Consider the following 19,559-nt stretch of genomic DNA (forward strand, 5'->3'; position numbering starts at 1 on the left):
ATATCTATCTCTATCTCCATCTTCACATCTCCATCTCTTTCCCTATCAATATCTCTTTTTATATGTTCCTCTATCTTTATATATATTCCTCTATACATGATTAATCCACTTCTTTGTCTCTTCCTCTATCGCCCTCTTGAAGTATCTTTCCCTTTCTCTACTTTTATCTCTTTATTTACTCGACATTTATTTATCTTTTTCTCTCTCCCCACATCCTTCTCTATAGTGCCTTTATATATCTCTATATCTTCCTTTTTTTCTCTCTCCCTCTCTATCTATCCCTATCTATAATCTCTATCTCTCTTTCTCACTCTCTTGCACTATCTATATATCTCTATCTATCGATATTTCTCTTCCTTTATATCTCTCCATCTCTTCCTTTTTTTATCTCTCTCTTTACCCCTCTGTGTCCATTTTTCTTCATCTCTTCATATATTTATCTTTGTCTTTACCTCTCTCTTTCTCTATATCTATTCACCTCCCTCTCCCTTTATCTTCATCTTTTATCTCTATCTTCCTCTCTCTTTTTCAATATCTAGATATGTCCACCTCTTTCTATCCATCCATGTCCTTTAGTTTTTCTCCTTCTCACTTCATACTCCTTAATATCTATATCTCTATTTATGTCCTTGTCCTTTAGTTCTTTTCCCTCTCTTTAGTTCTTCATCTCTCTTCACCTTTATATCTCTCCTTATTTGAAAATTAGTATATATGGTCTCCTAAGGGGTTATATCATGTCCTAAGGGGTCATAGAACATCATATGACCCCTTAGGACACAATATGACCCCTAACGACACCATATGGTCTTCTAAGGGGTCATATGGTGTCATAAGGGGTCATAAAACACCATATGACCCCTTAAGACACAATAAGACCCCTAATGACACCATATGGTGTCCTAAGGGGTCATAAGACACCAAATGACCCCTTAGGACACCATACAACCCCTAATGACACAATGTGGCATCCTAAAGGGTCATATTGTGTCCTAAGGGGTCACAGGACACCATATGACCCCTTAGGACACCATACGACCCATAGCACCATATAGTGTCCCAAGGGGTCATATGGTGTCTTAAGGGGTCAAAGAATGTCATATGACCAATTAGGACACAATACAACCCATGATGAAACCTAAGGGGTCATATAGTGTCATAAGGGGTCATATGACACCATATGACCCCTTATAACACCATACAATCCCTTACAACACCATATGGTGTCCTAAGGGGTCATATACCACCATATGACCCCTTATAACACAAGAAGACCCATAACGACATGATATGGTGTCCTTAGGGGTCATATGGTGTCAGCAGACACCATATGACCCCTTAGGATACAATATGACCCCCAACGATACCTAAGTGGTCATATGGTGTCCTAAGGGGTTATATGAAGTCCTAGGAACCTTTAGGACATAATATGACCCCTTAGCACACCATACAACCCCTAATGACACCATATGGTGTCCTAAGGGGTCGTAGGACACCATATGACCCGTTACGACACAATATGACCCCTAACAACACCTAAGGGGTCATAGTGTGTCCTAAGGGGTCATAGGACACCATATGACCCCTAATGACACTATATGGTGTCTTAAGGGGTCATATTGTGTCCTAAGGGTTCATAAGAGACCATATGACCTGTAACGACACAAAATGACACCTAACAATACCTAAGGGGTCATATGGTGTTCTAAGGGGTCATAGGACACCATATGACCCCTTAGCACACCATACAACCCCTAATGACACCATATGGTGTCCTAAGGGGTCATAGAAAACCATATGACCCCTTAGGACACCATACGATGCATACTGATACTATATGGTGTCCTAAGGGGTCATAGGACACCATATGACCCCTTAGGAGACCGTATGACCCATAACAACATAATATGGTGTCCTAGAGGGTCATAGAACACCATACGATCCCTTAGAACACCATACGACCCATAATGATGCCATCTAGTGTCTGAATGGGTCATAAGACACAATATTACCCCTTAGGACATAATATGACCCCTAATGATGTCATATAGTGTCCTAATGGGTCATAGGACACCATATGACCCCTTAGGACACCATACAACATCATACCACCCTTTACGAAACCATATAGTGTCCTAAGGGGTCATATGGTATCCTAAGGGGTCATATAACACCATATGACCCCTTAGAACACAAGATGACCCATAACGACATGATATGGTGTCCTAAGGGGTCATATGGTGTCATGAGACACCGTATGACCCCTTAGGAAACAATATGAACCCTAACGATACCTAAGGGGTCATATGGTGTCCTAAGGGGTTATATGATGTCCTAGGAACCTTTAGTACACAATATGACCGCTTAGCATACCATACAACCCCTAATGACACCATATGGTGTCTTAAGGGGTCGTTGGGCACCATATAACCCGTTAGGACACAATATGACCCCTAACAACACCTAAGGGGTCATATCATATCCTAAGGGGTCATATAACACAATATGACCCCTTATAACACAATATGACCCCTTATAACACAAGAAGACCCATAACAACATGATGTGGTGTCCTAAGGGGTCATATGGTGTTAGGAGACACCATATGACCCCTTAGGACACAATATGACCCCTAATGATACCAAAGGGGTCATATGGTGTCCTAAGGGGTTATATGATGTCCTAGGAATCTTTAGGACACAATATGAACCCTTAGCACACCATACAACCCCTAACAACACCATATGGTGTCCTAAGGGGTCGTAGGACACCATATGAACAGTTAGGACACAATATGACCCCTAACAACACCTAAGGGGTCATATTGTGTCGTAAGGGGTCATAGGACACCATATGACCCCTAAGGATACTATATGGTGTCTTAAGGGGTCATATTGTGTCCTAAGGGGTCATAGGACACCATATGACCCCCAACGACACAAAATGACACCTAACGATAGCTAAGGGGTCATATGGTGTCTAAGGGGTCATAGGACACCATTTGACCCCTTAGCACACAATATGATCCCTAATGACACCATATGGTGTCCTAAGGAGTCATATGGTGTCCTAAGGGATCATAGAACACCATATGACCCCTTAGGACACCATACGATGTATAATGACACTATATGGTGTCCTAAGGGGTCATAGGACACCATATGACCCCTTAGAGGACCATACAACCCATAATAACATAATATGGTGTCTTAGAGGGTCATAGAACACCATATGACACCTTAGAACACCATACGATCCATAACGATACCATGCGGTGTCTTAAGGGGTCATACGACACCATTTGACCCCTTAGCACACCATATGACCCCTAATGACACCATATGGTGTGCTAAGGAGTCATATGGTGTCCTAAGGGGTCATAGAACACCATATGACCCCTTAGGACACCATACGATGCATAATGACACTATATGGTGTCCTAAGGGGTCATAGGACACCATATGACCCCTTAGAGGACCACACAACCCATAACAACATAATATGGTGTCTTAGAGGGTCATAGAACACCATATGACCCCTTAGAACACCATACAACCCATAATGACACCATGTGGTGTCTTAAGGGGTCATTAGACACCATTTGACCCCTTAGCACACCATATGACCCCTTAGCACACCATATGACCCCTAATGACACCATATGGTGTCCTAAGGAGTCATATGGTGTCCTAAGGGGTCATTGAACACCATATGACCCCTTAGGACACCATTCGATACATAATGACACTATATGGTGTCCTAAGGGGTCATAGGACACCATATGACCCCTTAGAGGACTATACAACCCATAACAACATAATATGGTGTCTTAGAGGGTAATAGAACACCATATGACCTTTTAGAACACCATACGACCCATAACGACATCATGTGGTGTCTTAAGGGGTCAGAAGACATAATATTACCTCTTAGGACATAATATGACCCCTAACAACGTCATATAGTGTCCTAAGGGGTCATAGGACACCATATGACCCCTTAGGACACCATACAACCCCTTGCGACAATGTACGACCCTTTATGACACCATATGGTTTCCTAAGGGGTCATATGGTATCCTAATGGGTCATATAACACCATATGACCCCTTAGAACACAAGAAGACCCATAACCACACGATATGGTGTCCTAAGGGGTGATATGGTGTCATCAGATACCATATGACTCCTTAGGACACAATATTACCCCTAACAATACCTAAGGGGTCATATGGTGTCCTAAGGGGTTATATGATGTCCTAGGAACCTTTAGAACAAAATATGACCCTTTAGCACACCATACAACCCCTAACGACACCATAGGGTGTCCTAAGGGGTTGTAGGACACCATATAACTCGTTAGGACATAATATGACCCCTAACAACACCTAAGGGGTCATATTATTTCCTAAGGGGTCATACGACACCATATGATCCCTAAGGACACTTTATGGTGTACTAAGGGGTCATATTGTGTGCTAAGGGGTCATAGGACACCATATGACCCCTTAGCACTCCATACGACCCCTAACGACACCATATGGTGTCCTAAGGGATCATATGGTGTCCTAAGGGGTCATATAACACCATATGACCCCTTAGGACACCATACGACACATAATGACACCATATGGTGTCCTAAGGCATCATATGGTGTCCTAAGGGGTCATAGGGAACTACATGACTCCTTAGGAGACCATACGACCCATAACAACATAATATGATGTCCTAGAGGGTCATAGAATACCATATGACCCCTTAGAACACCATACGACATATAACGACACAATGTGGTGTCCTAAGGGGTCATAAGACACAATATGACCCCTTAGGACATAATATGACCCCTAACAACGTTATATAGTGTCCTAAGGGGTCATACAAAACCATATGACCCCATAGAACACCATATAACCCCTTAGAACACCATACGACCCTTTACGACACCATATGGTGTCCTAAGGTGTCATATGGTATCCGAAGGGGTCATATAAAACCATATGACCCCTTATAACATCATATAACCCCTTAGAACATAAGAAGACCCATAACGACATGATATGGTGTCCTAAGGGGTCATATGGTGTCATGAGACACCATATGACCCCTTAGGACACAATATGACCCCTAACGATATCTAAGGGGTCATATGGTGTCCTGAGAGGTTATATGATGTCCTAGGAATCTTTAGGACACAATATGACCCCTTAGCACACCATACAATCCCAAACGACATCATATGGTGTCCTAAGGGGTCGTAGGACACTATATGACCCGTTAGGACACAATATGACCCCTAACAACACCTAAGGGGTCATATTGTGTCCTAAGGGGTCTTAGGACATCATATGACCCCTAACGACACAAAGTGACACCTAACGATACTTAAGGGGTCATATGGTGTTATAAACGGTCATAGGACACCATATGACCCCTTAGCACACCATACCACCCTTAATGACACCATATGGTGTCCTAAGGGGTCATAAAACACCATATGATCCCTTAGGAAACCATACGACGCATAATGAAACCATATGGTGTCCTAAGGGGTCATAGGACACCATATGACCCCTTAGGAGACCATACGACCCATAACAACATAAAATTGGTGTCCTAAGGGGTCATAGAACACCATATGATCCCTTAGAAGACCATACGACCCATAATGACACCATGTGGTGTCCTAAGGGGTCATAAGACATAATATGGCCCCTTAGGACATAATATGACCACTAACGACATCATATAGTGTCCTAAGGGGTCATAGGACACCGTATGACCCCTTAGGACACAATACGACCCCTTAGGACATAAAATAACCCTAATGACACTTAAGGGGTGGTAGGACACCATACGACACATAACAAAACTAAATGGTATCCTAAGGGGTCATATGTGTTGGGTGAATATTTTGTCACCAGCATACTAATGATAAAACATAAAATTCACACAATGCTATGCTAAGATATTAATCTCCCCTCTCATCAAGGGGAGGTTCCCTATGAAATTTCTCCTCTAATTAACAAGAAATTAAATTGGTGGGTTGGCATTGGGCATATAACTCTCTTTTTTCAGAGTTTATGTATTCTCCCTTCGCCTAGTTACAGTTTCTCTACCTCTTCAGATATTCAAAGAAAAGAACTATTAATCTAAGAAACTATACTAAGTGTTATTTTTAAGCAGCACAAAGTCTCCTTTATGGTAACACTGATTTACACTGATCGTTACAAATTAAACAAGTAGAAACTTAGCTTAAAGCTCAAAGTCTTTAAGTGTAAATTTGTAATCAATTAAACTACTAATAACTGCAACAATACAAAGCTTACTACAAGTTAATTCCTTTATCAACAGATTTCTCAAGCATGCTAAGAGCACAGAGTCTATTGGCAGGATTTGAGAGCTCTTTAACCATGTAGCAATATCTTAAGATCAAATACGTAAAGATAATATGTATTCAATGGACATAGGAACATTAAATAATATAAACAAATTTATTGATACAACACAAAGTTTGCAATCAACAAAAATGTTTTCTTTATTTGTTTGATTTAATTCTCAACTTCTCTCTTGTGGGAATTACCTTGTTTTCAACCAGGACATCTATCTTGGAATCCTCCATTTTGCTCCAAAGGGTAGTGCTTTTCACAACTTCCTCAATTTCCTGGGATAAAGAGGTTTTGAGTCCTTGCATCCGACTCTGGATCACTTCATAATCAGACAATAACTCCACTGTTGAACTCAGGAGATGAGAGCCTTCTGACCTTAGCCGTGAGATCCATTCGTCCATTACTCGGCCCTTAGCTCCTACCTGCTCAATCTTTTTGATAGCTTCAGTGTCTATTGATGATCCTATAGGTTCAACCTCTTGAGAAGATTGTGTTACCTTTAGGAGGACATTGGTCAACTGCTCACACTTCTGCTTCAGGATATTTTTCTCATCCCTTTCCCGATCCAGTCTTCTTAACAAAGAATTAAGGGCTGTTTGAGAATCTAATTTCACACTTTCATGTGTCTCCACTCCGAGCTCCACAACCTGCATTGTATAATATTCTAATCATATGCTGCCTTTGTCCTTATCTAACGATGGCACCATAACTTCAGCGTATTTTCTTTTGGAAGTCGGGTCTACTACCACCCGAGATACTGTCTTTGGCTTCTTTGTTCCCTTAGGCTTTGGAGGAACCAAAAGTTCAAAGTCAAATTCATCAGGAGATATTACCTGTTTCTTCCTTTTAGGGGCCACTACTTCCATCCAAGGGGGTAGTTTTGGATTGGATGATGGAGTAGTGGCTCCTTGCTGACTTGGGGTCAAAGATTCTGGAATAGGTTGACTAGAACTTGGAGTAGTTCCAAGTGTAACTGATGGTGCTGATATTGAAGCATCTAATGGAACATCTGTTGCTGGTACCTCTTCAATTATTGGTGGAAGAGTTGAGGGTGCCATTAGTGTAACTTCAGAGCTCACCAATGAAGGGATGGTTGTGACGGTGGTAGTAATGACTGGTAACTCTACCGACACCCGTTCTGCAAGTGCATCTTGCAAAGTTTCATTAAAGTCCATCATGGTAGATTCAAAAGTAGATGAAGGGATATCATCTAAAGTAGAGAAGTTGGTTATTGTAAAAAATTGACCAGCAGTCTCTGAGTGCGGCATGCCCATACTTAGATCTCCATCTTCATGAACATCTTCATCTTCTTGATTAGAATCAGAGTGAGAATCAATAGAGTGAACGACTACTTGTGAAGTGGTTGTCATATCAACTTCAACTGAATGTGGCACTTCTTCTATCAGTACCTCCTCATGTTGAGGAATTTCACTTTCTTCAACCTCTTTACCCTTTCCAGCTTCACTGACAGGTGGTTGTTCTGGCTCTTTTGCTGCTACCTCCTGTGACACTGATGATGATTCGCCTTGTTTTGACCCTTTAATTGTAAATTTGATTTTAGGCTCTTTACCTTTTAATTGTACCACTGGAGCTGAAGATAGTGCTTGTGAGTCTGCCCTATTCTTGGTTCTAGTTTCAGCTGTTGCTGTCTTGCCCAATGGACCATCACTATTGTCATCATCTCCCGAACTAGTGGGAAATTGTTTCATCCTGAGATTCTTCTTTAGCAACCAAGCATTGGTGTTTGCTATAATAGGAGAGATCCTTTGAGTAATGGACTTGCTTTCCTTCTTCGACCATTGCACAAGTGGGAGTGGGGAGTCAACAATCTTCTTCTCATAGTAAATAGGATCCACTATGCCATCTGTGTCTTCCATAGTCATTGGGATCTTAGCTAGATCTAGATTCTCAATTTGTTCCAGAGTAAGGCAGCTGAAGTCCATCCTCCTTATATCCTCCTCATCCCGAAAGTCCGCCCAAACATCTTCAAACCTATAGACATGAGTGTATGTCCTTTTGAGCTTGCTCTTTATGCCCCGAAAATCAAAATCAGTTCGGGCTTTGAATCTTCTCATGGTATTCCATTGCATCTCCTCCTCCATATTTTTGGCTTTGGGGTTAGTTAGCACGGAATACCTACCAATTGATTCTGGGAATTTCAGCCCAGTCTTGTGTGCTTGTGATTGTTTCTCATGCACACTAATCAGTTGTCTGCACAACTCCATAAGGATAATTTTATCTAAAGGAAACCTTGGAAGAATAAAGGGCTCACCTGAGAAGCATCCAATCCGGATATGGGTGAATGTGGGGAATTGAAGGAAGACACAACCAAAGTGGGAAACCCTGCTATAAGCAGCCTATGATATTCTTCTCTTATACAGGCCTTTATCAAAAATGCACTTCCAAACAACAAAGAAAGCATCATTAACCCTCCTGTAATGATTACCTTGATTTTTGATAGTGAGTTGATCATAGTATTCCCAAACAGGCACTATTCTTCTATCACCCTTAGTTGACAAGCCTGGATATTGCCTCATAGAGGTAGCTACATAAACGAGGTATGAGGTCATATAAAACTATAGTGTTACCTTGACCTCTTTCAGTTGGGTGCAAAGCGCATCACTGATTTGTTCTCCCCAATCAATTCTTGCAGCTCCCTTTCTGATTATATTCATATAGTAAATCATCCAGCTTTGGAAATAATGAGAGTCTTTTAATCCTCTCACTTTGGATAACATGGTGACCATGTCATTATATTCTTCATTAAAATCACTCCTATGAAAAGACTTAGGCCACCAGGAGGTGAGGGAGGATCTAGTAGTTGAGAGATAAACAGTATTGATCACCTTTTTGCATTTATCTTCGTGTTTCTCGTAGTACTCTTGAGCACTCTCTTGAGAAATATTAGCCACTTCTTCTGCCAATGAGCCTTTGAAAATACTATTGAAGAATACGTTGTCTAGAGTCATTATGACCTTCTGATCATCATCCCTTACTTGTCTTGTGCTTGGATCGAAGTGATCAGCCACTGCTAGTACAAATTCAGGATCATGAGCCGCAACTGGGAAAGATGCATACTTATGCAACTCAGATTTGATTAAACTGGTCAGGTGTGCAGGAGACTTCTGAACACGGTCAAGAAACTCTTGCATGTCAACATGGCCAATTTTAGTGTCCCTGATCTCCTTAATGTTAGAATCCACTGAACTTTCAGGGTACATATTCAAGTACCTATCGTACTTGTATTTCATCTTTTTTGATGATGCCTTACTCGGAGAAGGTTGTCCTGAGGAAGACTCGGGCTTGCTGTGGGAGGGCTTTGACATTCATGCACAATGACTGCATTCAACACTAATTATTAGCCATTCATCATTATCAAAAATCAATTTTTTCTCAAACGGATCGAAAAACGGGACTCAAAACAGGCCAAGGAGTAAAAACTGCTAAAACAATAGGTCGGAGAAAAAAGTCTGACCTGCTTCTTTACCAACAAAAATTTGCACATCGGACTTTAAAGTCCGAAGTTTTATTCTGGGGAAAGACATTTACATATTGGACTTTAAAGTCCGATATGTTGAGAAAAAGCTTCAAACAAGCACATCAGACTTTAAAGTCCAATGTGCTAGCTGGAAAAATTTAGGGGCACATCGAACTTTAAAGTCCGATGTGCTTCTTAGGGGAAGGACAACCAGTTGGCATGTTGGGTTTTAAAACCCGACATGGAGGATACAAATTTTCAGTTGTATATCAGAGTTTAAACTCCAATATGCAGCTTAGAATAGGGAAGGTTTTGGAGGATGATCAGGTTTTGAAATCTTATTGTTTCTCCAAAACTAAGGAGGCAATTGGAGTTCAAAACCCGATCATCCTCCAAAAGGGAAAACCGAAAACAAAAGGAAAAATGAAAGCGAAAACAATTAAACAATAAAAACCCGAAAACAAGAAACCTACCTATTCCGCTGTGGTGTTTGCGAAATCCGGATATGGGCGATTCGATCGAGCAACAAAGAGGAGAGATCCGGGTTGCAACAAAGGAAAAAGGAGGTGGAGGCGTGCGATAAAAACCAGGGATGATGATTAAAACACAAGATTAACCTTTAAAAACAACTTTAAAGAAAAACCCTAATTAGCAATAAATGCTAATTAATATAACTCGCAGTTGCATGTCAGGTTTTAAAGTCCGACATGCAACCTAGGGGTACTTGCATGTCGGACTTTAAAACTCGACATGCAACTAACACAAAAACCATATGCAGTTCGGACTTTAAAGTCCAAAGTGTAATTATTTACAAAGACCCCTGCAGTTCGGACTTTAAAGTCCGAACTGTAGGTTAAAATGCAAACTTAAGAAGCAAAGAAAATAATAAAAATGAAAAGCGAAGAACGAAACGAACTAACCAACCAAGTCGATTAAGCTCTCTAGGAGACCAAAAGGTATGAAACAGACCAGTTTCGTAGGGTTGCCTCACGATTTTGGCCAAACTGAAATCGAGGACAACAATATGGTGTCCTAAGGTGTCATAGGACACCATACGACCCATAGCACTATATTGTCTCCAAGCATATGGTGTCCTCAGGGGTCATACGACACCATATGACCCATTAGGACACAATAAGACCCTTGATGACACCTAATGGGTCATATATTGTCATAAGGGTTCATAGGACATATATGTCCCCTTAGGACACCATATGACTCCTTGCGATACCATATGGTGTCCCAAGGTATCGTATGGTATCCTAAGGGGTCATATAATGTCCTAAGGGGTCATATGGTGTCCGAAAGGGTTTTAGGACACCATATGACCCCTTAGGACACCATAAGACCCATAACGACACCGTATGATGTCCTAAGGGGTCATATGGTGTCCAAAAGGGTCATGGGACACCATATGACCTCTTAGGACATAGTATGAGCCCTAACAAAACCTAATGGATCATATGGTGTCTAAGGGGTCATACGATGTCTTGTGACCCCTTAGGACATGTAGGATTTTGCCAAGATCAAGGGCACAATGAAAAGCATAAAAGAGACAATAGAATGACAAGAACAAACTGTATTCTCATCAATATACAAATGATCAACTGGATTAACCAATACAATGAATAGAGGCTTGCTTATATAGGCAAGGCCATATGGATGTATGAGCACACAAATATGACATGTGGCTCAATGAGAAACAAGGGTAGGTAAGAAATACTAAGGGTAGGTAGGAGAAATAATATAATATTCCACAAGAGGTGGATGACCCACCGAATGTGGAGTGTAACAGCAAAATAAGACCACAAAAGGTGGAATTTCTCCTACAAGCTCTATCCCTTATGTGCACACTTCCCTAAGTGTCTCAAATCCAAACTACGAAGAGATGCATTATCCTAAGTTAACTTAAGTAAGTGTAATAATATCCAAAATGAATATTTATTTACACCAACACCCCCCCTTAAGTGCAACTTAGGGGAATGAAGACTCAAGTCAACAATGCAAGATGGGTCCCGGCTACTAGGCCATGATAGGTACCCATGTACAATATGCAAATGCAAGCAAAACTATGCAATGCAATCTCTCACAAACGGAGAAAGGGAGAAAACCCAGTGGGAAAAAACTCCCCCCCAAAAGAGAGATGAATGTACAAAAGACTCTCAAAGAAGAAGGACAAAACCTCAAAGAGAAAAAAGTCCCCCCCATAAGAGAGGAAGGAGAAGTCAGCTGACCCCCCCTAATGACACATCCCGCACCCCCAAGAGAGCTCGCAACTGCTGGAACTTACTCTTGGTGAAAGGTTTGGTGAATATGTCAGCAACCTGCTCTGCTGTAGGACAATACTGTAAATCAATGACCTACTCCTCGATGAGCTCTCGGATATAGTGCATATGAATCTCGATGTGTTTGGTCCGTTGGTGCTGGATCGGGTTCTTCAAGATTGCAATAGCACTCTGATTGTCACAATGTAGAACTGTTGGCCATGGAGTGGTGAATCCAAACTCTGTGAGAATCTGCTAGAGCCAAATGGTCTTAGTCGCTGCGTTAAAAGTGCCTCGATACTCAGCCTCAGTCGAAGAGAGAGGAATAGCATGTTGCTTCTTGCTCTGCCAACAAAAATGGGGCCCGAACCAAGGTGAAAACTGTAACCAGAAGTAGACTTACGATCACCTAGATCGCCAGCCTAATTGGAGTCTGTGTAACCAACCAAGCGAAGTCCTATGCTTGCTGCATAGTGAATCCCATAGTGATGTGTACCCTAGATGTAATGAAGGATGCATTTGGCAGCTTTCCAATGAAGGTCATGTGGATCCTACATGAAGCGGGAAACCATGCCAACTGCAAATGAAATATCAGGGCGTGAATGAGTCAAGTAGATGAGACTACCCACAAGCTGACGATACAAAGTGGTATCAACTGGTGGAGAAGAACACTGAGCCTCAAGCTTGACTCCTGAAAGAAAGGGAGTCGGGGCAGGCTTACAATCAGCCATATGAAAGCGTGCATGTAGATCAAGAGCATACTTGGCTGTGATAGTGTAATCCCGGAAGGTGACTGTGAAATCTCTATCCCAAGAAAGTAGTGCAAAAGACCCAAGTCAGTCATAGCAAATCTATCATGCAAAGCAGATTTGACCCTGCTAATGATGGATGAAGTACTCCCTGTAATGATCAAGTCATCAACATAGAGCACAAGTATCAAGTGAGAGTCATCTTCTCGCAAAATGTAGATATTTGGATCGAAATGACACCTGGTGAACCCTGTGGAGAGAAGAAAGGAATCCATCTTGGCGTACCAAGCCCTGGGGGCCTGCTTAAGGCCATAGAGAGATTTCCTTAGTCTGCAAACCAAGGAAGTATCTGGGATGAAACCCTGTGGCTGCTCCATATAAATCTCCTCATCAAGATCACCATGAAGAAAAACACTCTTCACATCCATCTGATGTACAGCCCAACCATGAGCTGTAGCAATAGCAAGTTTCAAACGAATGGAGTTCATCTTGGCTACGGGTGCAAAGGTCTTAGTATAGTCAACACCTGCAACCTGAGAAAAACCTTTTGCAACAAGCCGAGCCTTATACTTATCCACACTACCATCCGCTGCAAACTTGGTCTGATATCCACTTACATTGAACCATCTTTCTCCCCTTAGGAAGATGGACTAAATCCCATGTGTTGTTCCTCATCAAGGAACTATACTCTTCCTCCATAGCTTGGTCCCACTCAGGAACCCCTGATGCTTCCCTAAATGTCTGTGGATTGGAAGCGGTAGCAATGAATGCATGTGGAAGATCCTGATGTTGTGATTGAGTTCTCTGTGTATCTGAAGGATCCCCAACAAGAGAACCCGCAGACTCAAGTGTATGTCGAGCCCAACGAGGTCTAGGTGGAGGTGGAGAACGAGGCTCCTCAACTGCAAGTGGACCCTGCGGAGGTGTAACTCTGTGAGTCGAAGTTGAGGGAGTCTCATCATCTAAATCACTAACATCACTATCCATAATGGAGGAAGGTGGAGGAGGTAGAGAGACTAAGCTAGGAGAACTTTCCTCAAAGTGAACACTCCTCTCAATGAATACCTCATGTGTCTCTGGATCCATCAATCTGTATGCCTTAACACCCTCAGGATATCCAACAAATATGCAAGGTCGACTCTGAGGTTCCAATGCCTTGCGTTTCTACGGAGGAATGCGAGCCCATGCTGGACACCCAAAGACTCTGAAATGTCTCACAATCGGTTTCCTACCAGCCCAAGCTTCAAAAGGAGTAATACCTTGCAAAGCTTTGTGAGGAACCCGATTCTGGATGTGTGTGGCACAACTGATAGCCTTGGCCCAAAAGGCGGGATCAAGAGAACGTGCATGTATCATACAGCTAGCCATTTCTTTGAGAGTTCTATTCTTGCGTTCTGCAACCCCATTCTGCTGTGGAGTGTATGGAACAAAATGTTGAAGATCAATCCCCTCAAATGTACAAAAATCCTCAAGTCTTTTGTTCACATATTCCCTTCCATTATCTGTGCGAAGAATCTTGACCACTTTCCCTAATTGCTTCTCCACACGAGTCTTGAAGTCCTGAAATCTGTCAAATACTTCACTCTTATGAATGAGAAAGTAGACCCAAGTGAAGCGAGAGTAGTCATCAATGAAGGTGAGAACATAGCGGGCCTTACTAAATGAAAGTGCTAGAAATGGACCTGCTACATCACTGTGAACAAGTTGAAGAACTTCCAAAGCTCTCCAAGCTTTCCCTTTATCAAACTTCTCTTCGGGATGCTTGCCCATGGAACAGCTTGAACATACACCCTCTGAAAAACTGATTCGAGGTAGACCTGTGACCATGTCTTTAGTGCTTAGCTGCTGAAGATAGCGGTAGTTGAGGTGACCAAACCGCTCATGCCATAACTTACTTTCTGAATTTGAATGAGTAAGCAAGGCCCTAGAAGGTGAACTTGACACAAAGTGGGAAAATGAATAAAGCCTTGAGTTGTCATTGACTTGTCCCACTGCTACCAAGGCATCATCATCAAGTTCCTTTACCACAACTGAATCTGGTGTAAACTCAACCTTTTTCCCATTCCCATAGTGAGTGATTTGGTAGATGGAGAGAAGGTTGGTAGACAAGTTAGGAACATAGAGAACATTCTCAAATGTTCCATCATCCATGTCAACTGAACCTTTCCCTTCAACCTCTACTTGTGTGTCATCACCTATTTAAATGTGAGGTACCTTTGATGGCTCCAATGAAGAAAACTGCTCCTTTGTAGAACCCATGTGATATGAGGCACCCGAGTCAAGTATCCATTGCTGTGAAGAACCTGTTGTAGCCACAAATGCTTGCCCTTTTCCCTTAGACTGTGAGGAAGAGGAAGGAGATGAATCCTTCTTTGTGTAGGCGGATGGCAAGTTGATGTTGTTTTTCTTGAGAAGATTGGTTAACTCATCAACTTGCTTTGCATGGCATCGATGCTCATCATGACCATACTTTTTGCAATATGCACAAGTTGGTTTATTCTTCTTAGGTGTTGTCCCCTTCTTGGAAGAGGATGAAAAATTGCCTTGTGATGGAGAGGATGATTGTCCTTTTTCTTGGTGTGGCTTAGACTTGGATTGCTTCTTCTTCTTGTTGGAATCTTTGCCTTGACTTCCTTGATTCCCTTGATTAGCCACCAAAGCCTTGGACTTTGAAGACTTGAGAAACCCCATGTCCAACAACTTAGTTTGTTCCAATATTAACATTTATGTGAAAGCATCAAATGAAGGCATAACATAAGAACTCCCCACTGCCAAACGATGAGTTTGGAAGCTAGATACAAATGCTACATATTCTAGTGCAAGCTTATCCAACAAGTTGAATATCAATTGAGCATCCTTTTTGTCAATTCCACAATCCTTAAGCTTTGCTCTTAGCTCATTTGCTTTGGTGACATAATCTTGGATTGTATCAAAACTCTTGGGATCTAAGTTGGTGAGCTCATTGTCAATCTGATAGCCTCTGATCTCATCAACTTGTCCATACAATTTCTGAAACATATCCCAAGCCTCTTTGATTGTTTTACACTTCTCAATGTGAAAAATGAGGTCATCTGATACATACTTGCATAAGGTTCCAAGAGCCATGCAATTCTTTGTGAGCCATTCTAATTGAACAATTGGATCAGCCTTAGGATCAGGTTGTGCTGTTATTGTTCCATCTATGTAGTGTGTGAGACCCTTTTCCATTAGTTTACTCCATACTTTAATTTTCCATGATGCATAATTATGTGGAGTTAAAGGTGGAAATTTGTTAGGACTCATTGCAACAAGAATGGAAAGAGCACAAAGAGAGACACAATCACACAAGACACCCCCCCAAATTCACTCAATCAAAGAACCCCCCCCCAAATGTGATGATTTTGGCACTTTATAAGTAGTGCGTATACAATGGGCCACTTGCAAAAAATGGCAAAGTGGACTTCTGATTTACAATTTTACAACTGCCTCAATAAGGCCAAAGGAGTCTCAAACTGATAATGCAAGAGATCTAACTAAGATCCAAGCAATTTACAAGTACCTAATAGGCCAAATAAGACCAATATCTGAAAGTACAATTTTCACTCAAAATCTCTGAAATCTAATCATAGATTCTGAAAGTAGACGAAAAAATAAGCACTTTCAAAAAAAAATGGCACCTGAAAAGGAGGTCTAATGAGCTCAAACGAGGCCTTTGAAGTTGCAGAATTAAGGATTGGACAGGTACAGTTGAGAGAATCCAAAAATTCTGAAAAACCTATGCACCAAAATTAGAAAATAACCACACCACTGCGAAGATCATGAAATTTTAGCCCATTTCAAAAAAAATTGCACCAAAAAAGGAGCAAAAATGAGCAAGATATGGCCTTTCAAAGTTGGACTGCAAAACTGAAAAGCCTAATGGAGAGGGGTCAAAAAATTTTCAAAAAGTGCTGATGTGGTGCTGACGTCAGCAAGTCACTATGTTAAATTTGATGGTCGTATGACCGTTGCAAAACTTCGCTCCTCTGCTGACTGGGCGTCCGTACTATACGGACTGCTGACTGTGCAGTACAGATGATGGCGTGCACTGTACGGATGAACTGCATGGCACGATCACTGTGCTGTCATACGGTCGATGTGGCGTATGGACGACTGTTTGAGAGCCATGTGGTGAGGTCGGTATGCTGACTGGGTGTCAGCGTGGCGGTCGCCGGAGGCGGTGGCTGGTCTGGTGTCGTCGGCGGCCGGAGGTGTCTGGGCGGTCATCGGAGGTCTTTGGCCAGCGGCAGCACTGGGTAGACGAGCGCGGCGGGCTGAGGCATTCAGAGTGGCTGGTGGGAGGGAGCACGGCAGCGGCGGCGGGACCTGCAGGTACAGGCGGCGACGACGGCGGCGGCGCGGGGAACTCGGCAGGTACGGGCGGCGCCTGTAGCTCAGGTACGTACCTGCAACCTGCAACACTCATACAGCGGGGGGGGGGGTCTGCGAACCCCCGAAAAAACTTTTTCTTTCTTTTTTTATTGAAATTTTTTTTAATTTTTCGAAATTATTTTTTTTTAATTTTTTTTTTTTTTAAATTTTGAAATTCGTACGATATTAGCCAAAATGCGGAAAAAAAATTTCTCACCAAAATAGGTCGACTTTATAGTCGAAATTTATGGAAACGGCCTCCCAGATTCAACGATGATGTCCAAATCGCTGTATGACGCCCCCAAAAAATGAAGATCCCCAAATCCAAAAATAGAAGCCTTCCACGATGTCTCCAAAAACTGATCAATGAAGCCCCAATTGCTCTGATACCATGTAGGATTTTGCCAAGATCAAGGGCACAATGAAAAGCATAAAATAGACAATAGAATGACAAGAACAAACTATATTCTCATCAATATACAAATGATCAACTGGATTAACCAATACAATGAATAGAGGCCTGCTTATATAGGCAAGGCCATATGGATGTATGAGCACACAAATATGACATGTGGCTCAATGAGAAACAAGGGTAGGTAAGAAATACTAAGGGTAGGTAGGAGAAATAATATAATATTCCACAGGAGGTGGATGACCCACCGAATGTGGAGTGTAACAGCAAAATAAGACCACAAAAGGTGAAATTTCTCTTACAAGCTCTATCCCTTATGTGCACACTTCCCTAAGTGTCTCAAATCCAAACTACGAAGAGATGCATTATCCTAAGTTAACTTAAGTAAGTGTAATAATATCCAAAATGAATATTTATTTACACCAACAGGACACAATATGACCCCTTAGCACACCATACAACCCCCAACGACACCATATGACCTGTTCAGACACAATATGACCCCTAACAATACCTAATGGGTCATATGGTGTGCTAAAGGGTCATAGGATACCATATGACCCCTTAACACACCATACGACTTGTAATGACACCATATGGTGTCCTAAAGGCTCATAGAACACCATATGACCCCTTAGGACACCATAAGACTTATAACAACATCATATGGTGTCCTAAGGTGTCATATGGTGTCCTAAAGGTTCATGAGACACCATATGACCCTTTAGGACACCATATTCTCTCTCACATTGTTTCTTTTCCTCAATTACCCTCGATCACCTCTCTCCTCCTATGGGTTTATAGATACTTCCCTCTCCCCCTCTACCCACCCCCTAATTACTCTCTATGTCTCTCTTCACCTCTGTCCCCATCTCTCTTCTCTCTTTGTTGATACTTTCCCCTCTCCCCCTCTCCTCCTACCCCCTAATAATCTCAAACTATCCCTCTCATTCTCTCTTCACCCCAATCACCCCCTCTCTCTCTCCGCCTTCCACGTAATTACCCCTCTCTCTCTCTCTCTCTCTCTCTCTCTCTCTCTCTCTCTCTTCCCCCCAATTAATCTCTCCTTCTCACCTCTCTCCCCCTCTCCTTTTTTTGATACTTCCCTACGCCTCTCCTTATCCCCTCTGAATTTTGTTGCTAGAGATGAGAATGAAATGCAGAGAGACTAGTCTAGATCTTAGGGAAGCGAGAGTGACATAGAGGAGGAAATTATGAAGAGGTAGAAATATAAGCACCTTTTAGAGATTGAGAGATTTAATGAGGTATTCATTGATAGTTAGAGATATAGGTCTAGAGAGAGATGTATAAATATGGACAAAAGGGAGGGAGGAAGAAACAAAAAGGTGGTGTGATAGGTTGAGGAGAGAGAGGTGAAGAAAGGAACAAACATAGATAACATGGTTTATAAAAATTTATCGAACTCAATAAAATTCATAAATTTTCTATTATTAATTAATTACTTATTTAGTTTATTTTGAGATGATTGTTACAAAAATTCATGTAATAGGGAAATCATATGAAAAAGTCATGAGCTTTTTATGTTTTAAAAATAAAGGATGAATTTAAATGAATTATAATTATTTTATAAAACAAATAATTGAAAATATACCTATTCCATATCATAGATATCTTAATTACCTTTCCAACGCCTGTAAAAAATCAAAATTTCAATATAAAATGCAAAAGTTATGCCCAATTTACTAAAATATTTTTTTTATTTTTTCAAAAATTGGATATCCGATTTTATCCAATAAAATCCGATATCCGATTTTAAAACAAAAATTTTTCCCTCCATATTTTGGTTCGGGTTTGCTTTGGGATTTGGCTTGGAAGTGATAAGCCTAGAAAGTCAACTGAATAAACGTGTTTTTCAGTATTC

The sequence above is a fragment of the Cryptomeria japonica genome, chromosome 8 (assembly GCF_030272615.1).
Source record: "Cryptomeria japonica chromosome 8, Sugi_1.0, whole genome shotgun sequence".
NCBI classification, from domain to species: domain Eukaryota; kingdom Viridiplantae; phylum Streptophyta; class Pinopsida; order Cupressales; family Cupressaceae; genus Cryptomeria; species Cryptomeria japonica.